At 41.1% G+C, this 9382-nt stretch overlaps 1 long non-coding RNA gene across 1 annotated transcript; it reads right to left on the bottom strand.

Annotated features, from left to right (window-relative positions):
* Positions 1–1061: 1061 nt before the first annotated feature.
* On the bottom strand, positions 1062–2360 carry LOC114560778 (uncharacterized). The gene is made up of 2 exons (XR_003693235.1): positions 1375–2360; positions 1062–1281 (listed from the first exon to the last, which is right to left on the bottom strand). It is a non-coding gene; the product is annotated as an uncharacterized LOC114560778 (long non-coding RNA).
* Positions 2361–9382: the final 7022 nt, after the last annotated feature.

Raw genomic sequence — 9382 nt, 5'->3', positions numbered from 1 at the left:
AACCTCCTGCTGGCCCTTTGACTCCATGATCACAGTGCGCCCATATGTACGTTTCGGAGGGAGATCCACAGCACTGACCACACACACCAGTCTTCACGTTGGATCACAGACTGGGGTAGAGCTGCTCCCCAGGTCCATCACCCCCCCTCATCGTTCCACACCGCTTCTCTTCACGTTCAGTTTCAACCATGGTTCTCCTACCTGCCATCTGTTTCCTCCTGCTTTAAATCTCTTTAAGTCTCAGGTCCCATTTGGAAAAAAACTGCACAACTCATTTCACACACATGAAGAATGCTCAGGAGACTTTGATGACTTACACAGAAGCATTTAATGGAATCTCAATTGAGGAAATAATTAAGGTAGACAGAACAGTTTAACCACAATGTGTTATCATGCAGTGTCATCCCAACTTCTGAAGTTCCGGTCTTCCTGAAGGAGTAGTTCAAATCATGCTGGATGCATTATCTTTAGCTTAGTCTATATACAAGACGTTCCCCTTCCGGGATTGTTCAGGTACCGGCGGAAATTCCGCCAGATGTCCCTCATTTTCATCCAGATGCCCGTTACCTTCCTCTTTCTATTTTATGGATTTGTGAGGACTATGGTTAACTGCTCCTCAGATCTCTGCAGGCTAAATCCAGACAGCTAGCTAGACTATCTGTCCAATCTGAGTTTTCTGTTGCACGACTAAAACTACTTTTGAACGTACACGTTCCACCAAAACAAGTTCCTTCCTGAGGATATTTTACAGAGGCACCGTGGCTCTGTCCGCCGCTTAGCACCTGACCTGAACGAGACCTGGCTACCACTGTCTCTGTTTGTAAGCTGGAAATTCCACAACACTGTTTGCAATATTTAATTGGGTGTGTATGGGTCAAACAACACAAGACTGGAGATCCTGTCCCGTGTGTCAACTTTCCTAAATCCAACCGTCCCGTTCTTCTTTTGCTAAACTCAACTGTCCGTTCTTCTTTTCCTAAACCCAACCGTCATGTTATTGTCCCACATTGTTAGGCTTTGGTACTGACCCAGCATACAGAGAAATAAACACAGACTTGGAGTAACGATATAACAAAATGTTTTAATGACAATTCAGTTCTTTCAAGTAACCAAGGAATGCTGATACAAAGTAGATCGGCTCTGGGCTGGAAAAGGGGCTGAGGCGGGCAGGCAGAGGAACTTCCAAACTCTCTAGATTAAATACATATGAGAGGGAAGAAAAAAACAGTGTGATGAGCTGGCGACACAGCAAGCCACGGCAGCAGGTCTCGAGGTGTAGGTCTGAGCAGAAAAGAACAGGATGTTAGCAAAAGCACCAGGAGCAAAACTTGAAGACAAAAATCACAAACTGATACGACTTGGGCGCCTAGTTACCACACTGGTAGGTGCAACTATCTGGCACTGGTGGAGAGCCATGCCCAGGAATAAATACTGCCAGGTAGGAGAGTGGAATTAGAGGCAGCTGTGCAGGTAAGAATCAGCGGAATCGCCAGCAGCTGTACAGAGAGGTGGATCTCCTTGCAGACACTCCAGACACAGTGGGGACAAACACACATACAGACACCACTGACAAAGTGGGGACAAAATAAGGGGAGATAACAGCTGCCCACATAACACGTGTGTCATGGAAACGTAAGTCTACATACAACCTTTTCCTAAACTTAAGGGGCCATGTTCATTTCACGGTATTCTTCCGTGGGCCAATCATGGAATTTAAGGAGCCGTGTTAATTTCACGGAATTGTTCCGTGGGCCGATCACAGAATTGTCGTCAATTCCGTGCAACTGCCACAGATTTGGAGTTAAGGGGCCGTGTTCATTTCACGGAATTCTGTGAGATCAGGTTGTAGATAGTCAGTAGACATGATTAAACTTTCTTTAGAAAAGAGATTCGTCAGTGTGGCCGAGGTCAAATATATACAATACATCCTCCTTTACTGTGACACACGCATTCATCAGTCAAAAAGTACATACTATCTGGTGATTGAGTTGGAGATGTTGCACATTTAACGTTAAGGAGTACATGGTAACTGCTGTCTCCTGCTTGCCTCAGAGTTCTTCTGCTGACATATTTTGTTGACAAAGTTGACAAAGCTGAAAAAGGGTCAACATGTCACACCCTAACTCTGAGGGTGGCTGCTCTGAAACAGGATGTACAGCTTAACTTTTCTGACATGGAAAAAATAAAACATTTAACTGTTTTTGTATAAATATTCATAAAAATACAGTACGATACAGTATAATGTGAATTTGTGAAACTTCTTTATGCATCACAATCTACCAGCAGAGACTGAATGTGGGTGTGTTGGGTGATTGATAGATAGATAGATAGATAGATAGATAGATAGATAGATAGATAGATAGATGGACTTTCCGAATTGGGAAATTACTCCATTACAAGTAGCAAATTATCAAGGACATACACAACACACACACTCACTCACACACAAACCAAAAATACAAGAAATATAATAGAAAAAATAAATAAGATGAAAAATAAGATGACATTTTAAAAAAAATGCCAGAACAACTACTGAAAAATATACTTAGATGTATGAACAAATTCTTGTTCATTCATCTAAGTATATTTTTACATGAAAATGTACACATGTATATACAAGTGTAGAATAAAATGTACAACCTACATACATCACAAGATGAAAAAATTATATTAGATATTAAATATGAAGTGACCAATGTGCAAGTAGCATAATAGTGCAATATTGTTATGTGTGAGGTAATGAGTTATCTCACACACAGCTGTGATCTGCTGTACAGTTTTAAGGAATGAGGCAGGAATGATTCTTTTTTAGCGGTCCGTGTGACATTGAAGCTGTCGGAGCCTCTTAGAGAAGGTGCTCCTCTGGTGGACCAGTGTGGGGGAGGGGTGGAGAGGGTTGTCAGGGTTATCCATGGTAGATAACAGTTTGTTCAGTGACCTCCTCTCCACCACAGCTTCAAATGTCTCCTGTTTGCAGGTAATAACGGAGCCAGCCTTCCTGATCAGTTTGTTCAGTCTGTTTGCTGCCCCAGCAGATGGCAGAACAGAACAGAGCGCTGGCCACAACAGACTGGTAGCACAACTCCAACATTCTGCTGCACACGTTGAAGGATCTCAGCTTCATTAGGAAATAGAGTCTGCTCATCCCCTTCTGGTATACAGCTGCGCTGTTGGTCTTCCAGTTCAGCCTGTTGTTGATGTCGACTTGGGATTCTCACAGTGCCGCCACCACCATCCAGACGCAAATGAGCTCGCTGCAGCAGATAGATGACAGCATCGTCCACTCCCAGACGAGGTTGGTAGGCAAACTGTAGAGGGTCCAGAGAAGATCTCCCCTGCGGCCTCAGGTAGGCCAAGACCAGCCTCTCCAGCACCTTCATCACATGGGATGTGAGAGTTACTGGGCGGTAGTCCTTGAGGCCAGATGGAGTCGACTTCTTGGGAACCGGGACAAGGCAGGACATCTTCCATAGCGGCGGCACCCTCTGCAGGCTCAGGTTGAAGAGATGCTGGAGAACAGCAGACAGCTGGCTGGTGCAGGTCTTCAGGAACCTGGGGCTGATGCCTGATTGCCTTGAGTTCAAATGCTTCACACATAACACTTGACATATTGTTTTATCATACAGATGACATATACTTCACACAGCCACTATCTATTGCTCATCTTTCACAAACAGTGACGAGCAACTTCACACAACCCTATATGCAGGGCTTGACATTAACTTTTTGAGGCACTTGTCCTTCGGACGAGTACATTTACGTTTCACTTGTCCATGAACAAAAGTCACTTGTCCGGGTAAAGATTCATGATTTTATAATTTATTTTGTGTTTTGCTAATGCAGAATTTGAAGAAACCATTGAAAGCATCCAAACACTATCAACATTAATACAATTCAGTTTAAACAGTAGAAACAAATGTGTCCCAAGAATAGATTTCCCCTTCAACAAGAAAAAAGGATCTCCAGACTCATAATACAAAATTATACTTTGCACGCCGGTGTGCAGAAGTTAATATATTGAGATTCTAAGTGAATATTTCAAAGTTTCTCATTACTTTCAGATTCCTAGTCAATATTCTAAGTTACTATGTCAATATATTGAGATATTCTGAGTTACTAAGTCAATATATTGAGATACTGAACCAATATGTTGAGTTACTAAGTCAATATATTACGATACTAAGCCAATATATTGAGATTAAGTCAATATTTTATGGTTTCTCATTACTTTGATATTTTTTGTTTATATTCTGAGATACTGAGTCAATATATTGAGATACTAATTCAATATTTTGACCAGAGGTAGTGGTGACTTGAACTTATACTATATCTAAAATAATTTTGTAGACATAACAATGGATTTTGCCACTAAATGTTGGTGTCAGCGTGTTTTTTTTTTTTTCTTTCTACAATTTCACTTACCAAGGGATCCTTTAAAAAGGTGTAGCTACTTTACAGTTGATTATTACCTGATATTTAATCCGCTACAAACGAGTAGCGGAGCAGCTAGTAACGTTACGAGACAGAGAGCCAGCCGTCAAGAGTCAAATTAACTTCATGCTTCATCCGCACAAAGCACACTTCTATCTCCACGAGTGACAGCTTTATTCGGCTCGTTTTCTGTGAACGATGTGGGGACGGGGTAACGTTAAAGCGTAGTTAGCATGCTAACGTTAGCTAACTAACACCGGCTGCCTGGCTTGCTGGTTCCGCGGTGCTTTCTTGCTGTATCGCTTACAGAGAAGGAGCTGAACAGTGGGCTGGGTCTAACGTCAGCGGTCCGCTCTCCCGCTGCTGCTGGGTCTAACGTTAGTTAATGTATTTGTTTCAAATCGGTAAAGTAAAATCTGTAACATAAACGGAATGAGTGGCACATAATAACGTATATAATGCTTCATCCACACAAAGCACATTGCTATCGCCACGAGTGACTCCTGTTTTCAGCTTGTTTTCTGTGAACGATGTGGCGAGGAGTTAACATTAAGGTGGAGTTAGCAAGCTAACACCGGCTAGCTCGCCGTGCTTTCATGCTGCTTCGCTTTCGGAGAATGCGCTGAACAGCGGGCTGGGTCAAACGTTAGCGGCCCGCCGACCCGCTGCCCGGGATTGTGGGGTAAAATATGTATTTGTTTCAATTCTGTAACATTGACGAAATGAGTGGCATTTTGATTTGTTTGAGTTTTAACTTGTCCAGTGGGGCAAGCAAATTTCTCTTCCACTTGTCCTACAAAAAATCCACTTGTCCCGGACAAGCAGACAAGCCTTAATGTCGAGCCCTGCTATATGCATCATATCATGAAGCTATTGCACAACTCCTGCAGCTTCAAGCAACATTATTTAAAGTTTTAATTGAGGTAAGTCTAAATTAGGCCTATAGTTTAGAAATATTTAGTTTACATTGGGATACCCTATTTCTTCTGCCGGAGGATAAGAGCTCATACTTGGCATGGAGAATAAAGATAGATCAGACCATATTCTCTGTGCTTGCCTGGGGAGACTGCTTCCTATTCCTCTACACAACCTTCATGACAGTCACCTGACATGCAGGCTTTAAATTAGATGTTTTTAGATATTGGCATGTTTTCTGCCATATGAATATGCTCTGTAACATAAACCCTCTGATTCACCGTGAGTGTCTGCTCTAAACGATAACACACACACTTTCAACACAGGCCTTCCAGCCAAAGGTGTTGTCCATATCAACACCAAGGTGCCTATAGGAGCAGAGCCGATTTGAATAGGTTCATCATTTATGACCTTTGACACATGTCACGACCCTTTCCTCAGTTTGTGAAATGGTTGAATGAGATTGTTGGCATGGCACCACTGCACACAGGTCTGTTTCAGCAGAATAGGCAAAAGTACTTGTGTCTGTATGCAGTACAGGCTGAGGTAGAAGTGTGCCAAAAATGCCAAAACACGTATATGTACACATAGATAAACAAAGCAGGTGAAGCACATCAGGGCGTGGCAGGACAATCACAAAGGAGGGAAAATAGGAAGTAAACTGGACGAGACAAGACAAAACCAGACTATCAAAATAAAACAGGAACCAGAAATAATCACCAACGAACAGGAATGCACAATACAAATGCACAGTTAAAACAGGATAAACAGAAACACACAATGAACAGGGGAATAAGGAACAGAAGTATACACAACAGGGAACAGAAATACAGAATAAAAATACAAAACAGCAACAGAAATGTCCACAACCACAACACAAACAAGACATTAGGCTGTATTTCTAAACACTCAACTGTAGGTTTTTTATATGTTATTTTTCTGCGACAAGGCAAATCAAAGTGCTTAGCATTAAACATTATTTTATCATCATTGGTATTTTTTATTGTATAAATTCTCACGTACAATGTGCAACAATCTTTCACAGGCGCGGCGCGGTAATTGCTACGTCACTTCCGGAGTATTCCACTCATTTTTACATTACGGTGCATAACTTACTGGAACAAAACTGAGCAATGTGTTTTTTGCTGGTGACAAAACCACTGATTAAATATGTACATTGAAGCGTTACTGTCGTTAAAGACCCGCTGATTGCTGTCCAATTCTCTGATATGAATGCCCGCAATGCATTGTGGGATATCGGCTTTGAATGCGCCCAGCTCGGCCCATATCGCAGTGTTTGGTCTTAGAGCATACTTTAATATTTCACTGTAATATTATTAAAATAAAGAATTGAATACCATGATAACATGTAAAAACATGTTGATAGATGTACCATTATAGTTTTAAAAATATCAATAAACAAAAAAGCAATCCAGCTTCCCTGGCAATAAGACCGAAATAATAACATTAAAAGAAATACATAAACCATGATAAGATCTCGTGAATAAATGTTGATTACAGCGGTTATAGGGCTAAAATCTGTGTCCTATGTCAGTTTTACATGACGAAGTGGAAGATGCAGATGTGACAGATCTAACATGATCTGTGTCATATGTCATGGCCTGAGTTGGACAGGACTTGATTCAGAGTGCAGCCACATACACTCAGTTACTGCAGCAGCAGCAGCAGATATAACGTCACATAAGTTTCATAAGTTTATGTTTTGTCATTAACAAAAAAAAGTAACGATTATTTTAACCTCACCACCCACCCAGTGAAGAAATGATGACACAGTAACTACAACATTCCAGACCATTCAACAAAACATACAATAAACTATAAACCAAATGAAAATATCTTTAAATGTCAACACCATAAGCCCATCATCCACGTCTCTCCCCAGCACAAAGCTTCTTAGGAGCCCTCCAGAAAGTTCAGCTACTTTCCCCATTTTCTAGTATAGACATCCAATCTGTCAAACCGTTTGTATGATATCTTTTCAAACTCCCCCACCCTAGTCATCTCACAAGCCCACTCCTGGATAGATGGCACCCCTTCATTCTTCCATCCTCTTAAAATAATCTGTCTGCCTACCATTAAACTAGTCTGGACCCAGCTTCTTACGTGCTTATCCGTCCCTCTTCGGATTGACCCATCTCCCAGAACTAATAATCTTGGGCTGAATGGAACCTGGTTCCCTGCAGTCTGACATAGGTTATCATGTATCCCGGTCCAAAATTCCTGGACCTCAGTTTCATCAGTTTATCAAAGTAAAGGCATTATTTCATTTTCCATTACAGTATGTATAATATAAGAATGCTAGTTTAATAACGACGGTGGGTAACAAACACAATGCAGTCTAAAGTGTAGAATGAATTTAGAGGTTGTTCATGGTGAGTTTACAAGTTTGTTTTTGTGATGAAAGTAGAAAACTCATATGATCATGCAGTTTGTGTCACTAACACTAAAAAAATGAGGAGAGAGAGAGAGAGAGAGAGAGAGAGAGAGAGAGATAAAAGAAGAATCTGATCAGAGATCAGCATTATTTTAAAGGTCCCATGACATGGTGCTCTTTGGATGCTTTTATATAGGCCTTAGTGGTTCCCTAATACTGTATCTGAAGTCTCTTTTATATAGACCTTAGTGGTTCCCTAATACTGTATCTGAAGTCACTTTTATATAGACCTTAGTGGTCCCCTAATACTGTATCTGAAGTCTCTTTTATATAGACCTTAGTGGTCCCCTAATACTGTATCTGAAGTCTCTTTTATATAGACCTTAGAGGTCCCCTAATACTGTATCTGAAGTCTCTTTTATATAGACCTTAGTGGTCCCCTAATATTGTATCTGAAGTCTCTTTTATATAGACCTTAGTGGTCCCCTAATACTGTATCTGAAGTCTCTTTTATATAGACCTTAGTGGTTCCCTAATACTGTATCTGAAGTCGCTTTTATATAGACCTTAGTGGTCCCCTAATACTGTATCTGAAGTCTCTTTTATATAGACCTTAGTGGTCCCCTAATATTGTATCTGAAGTCTCTTTTATATAGACCTTAGTGGTCCCCTAATACTGTATCTGAAGTCTCTTTTATATAGACCTTAGTGGTCCCCTAATACTGTATCTGAAGTCTCTTTTATATAGGTCCAGGTAAAGCAAAATCAGTGAATTCTTTCTGAACACATTATAGAAAATACTTTCTGAAGATGTGAAAAGACACAGTAAACTGTAGTACTAAACTGAATTGTGGAGTCCAGTTCAGAACAAAGATTCACTGCTCTCTGTCATGCTCTAGCTCACTCGACCACTCTCATGCGTTCTCTCCAACTCCATTTCGAGCAGTTGACAGCTTGTAACGTGACCAGCTGAGTTGCTACTAGCTGATTGGCTGTTGAAACAGGTGATGTCCTTGACGTTCTAAAACCAGTCTCTGGCAACTTGACAAACTGAGTCACAGCGACACCATCAGCTGTTTGAGTGGAGCTGAGACGGGCCGGTTCAGACTGCTGAAACTTTTCACTGCAACGGTTTTGTCTCGTCGGGAGTCTGTGATCTGAACAGTGCTTTAGACCGGTGATTTTATGGGCGGTCTGAAATCATGATTTGTTGCATTTCATGATATCCTATGAAATGATGGCGACTGGCAGCCGGTCACATGTCGACCGGTAACATGACAGTTGAAGGGTCATTTTTTTTTCAATCTGGGTCCCATTTCCAACATGCTTTTGTGTCTAATAGACTGATATGACCTAAAATGTTTGAAATTGGTCCCGTATTGAGCGATAACACAGTGACGGCCAGCGCGAACTAAGCAACCAACCATTTTTGGATATGGGTGGTGCCCCTATCTGCCAAAAGAATGTGTTGTCAGGGACTTTAAGTAATGTATGATAATAGCAGGAACATTAGTAAAGTGGCTAATATTCTATTATGTCTCCACAAAATTAATGTAAGTCAATGTAACCAAGGTTAAAAAGGTTAAAAAGTTTGATCTGTGTGTGTGTGTGTGTGTGTGTGTGTGTGTGTTCTACATACAG

This window comes from Perca flavescens, chromosome 8 (genome assembly GCF_004354835.1).
Source record: "Perca flavescens isolate YP-PL-M2 chromosome 8, PFLA_1.0, whole genome shotgun sequence".
Lineage (NCBI taxonomy): Eukaryota > Metazoa > Chordata > Actinopteri > Perciformes > Percidae > Perca > Perca flavescens.
This window is presented reverse-complemented; position numbering and strand designations above follow the sequence as displayed.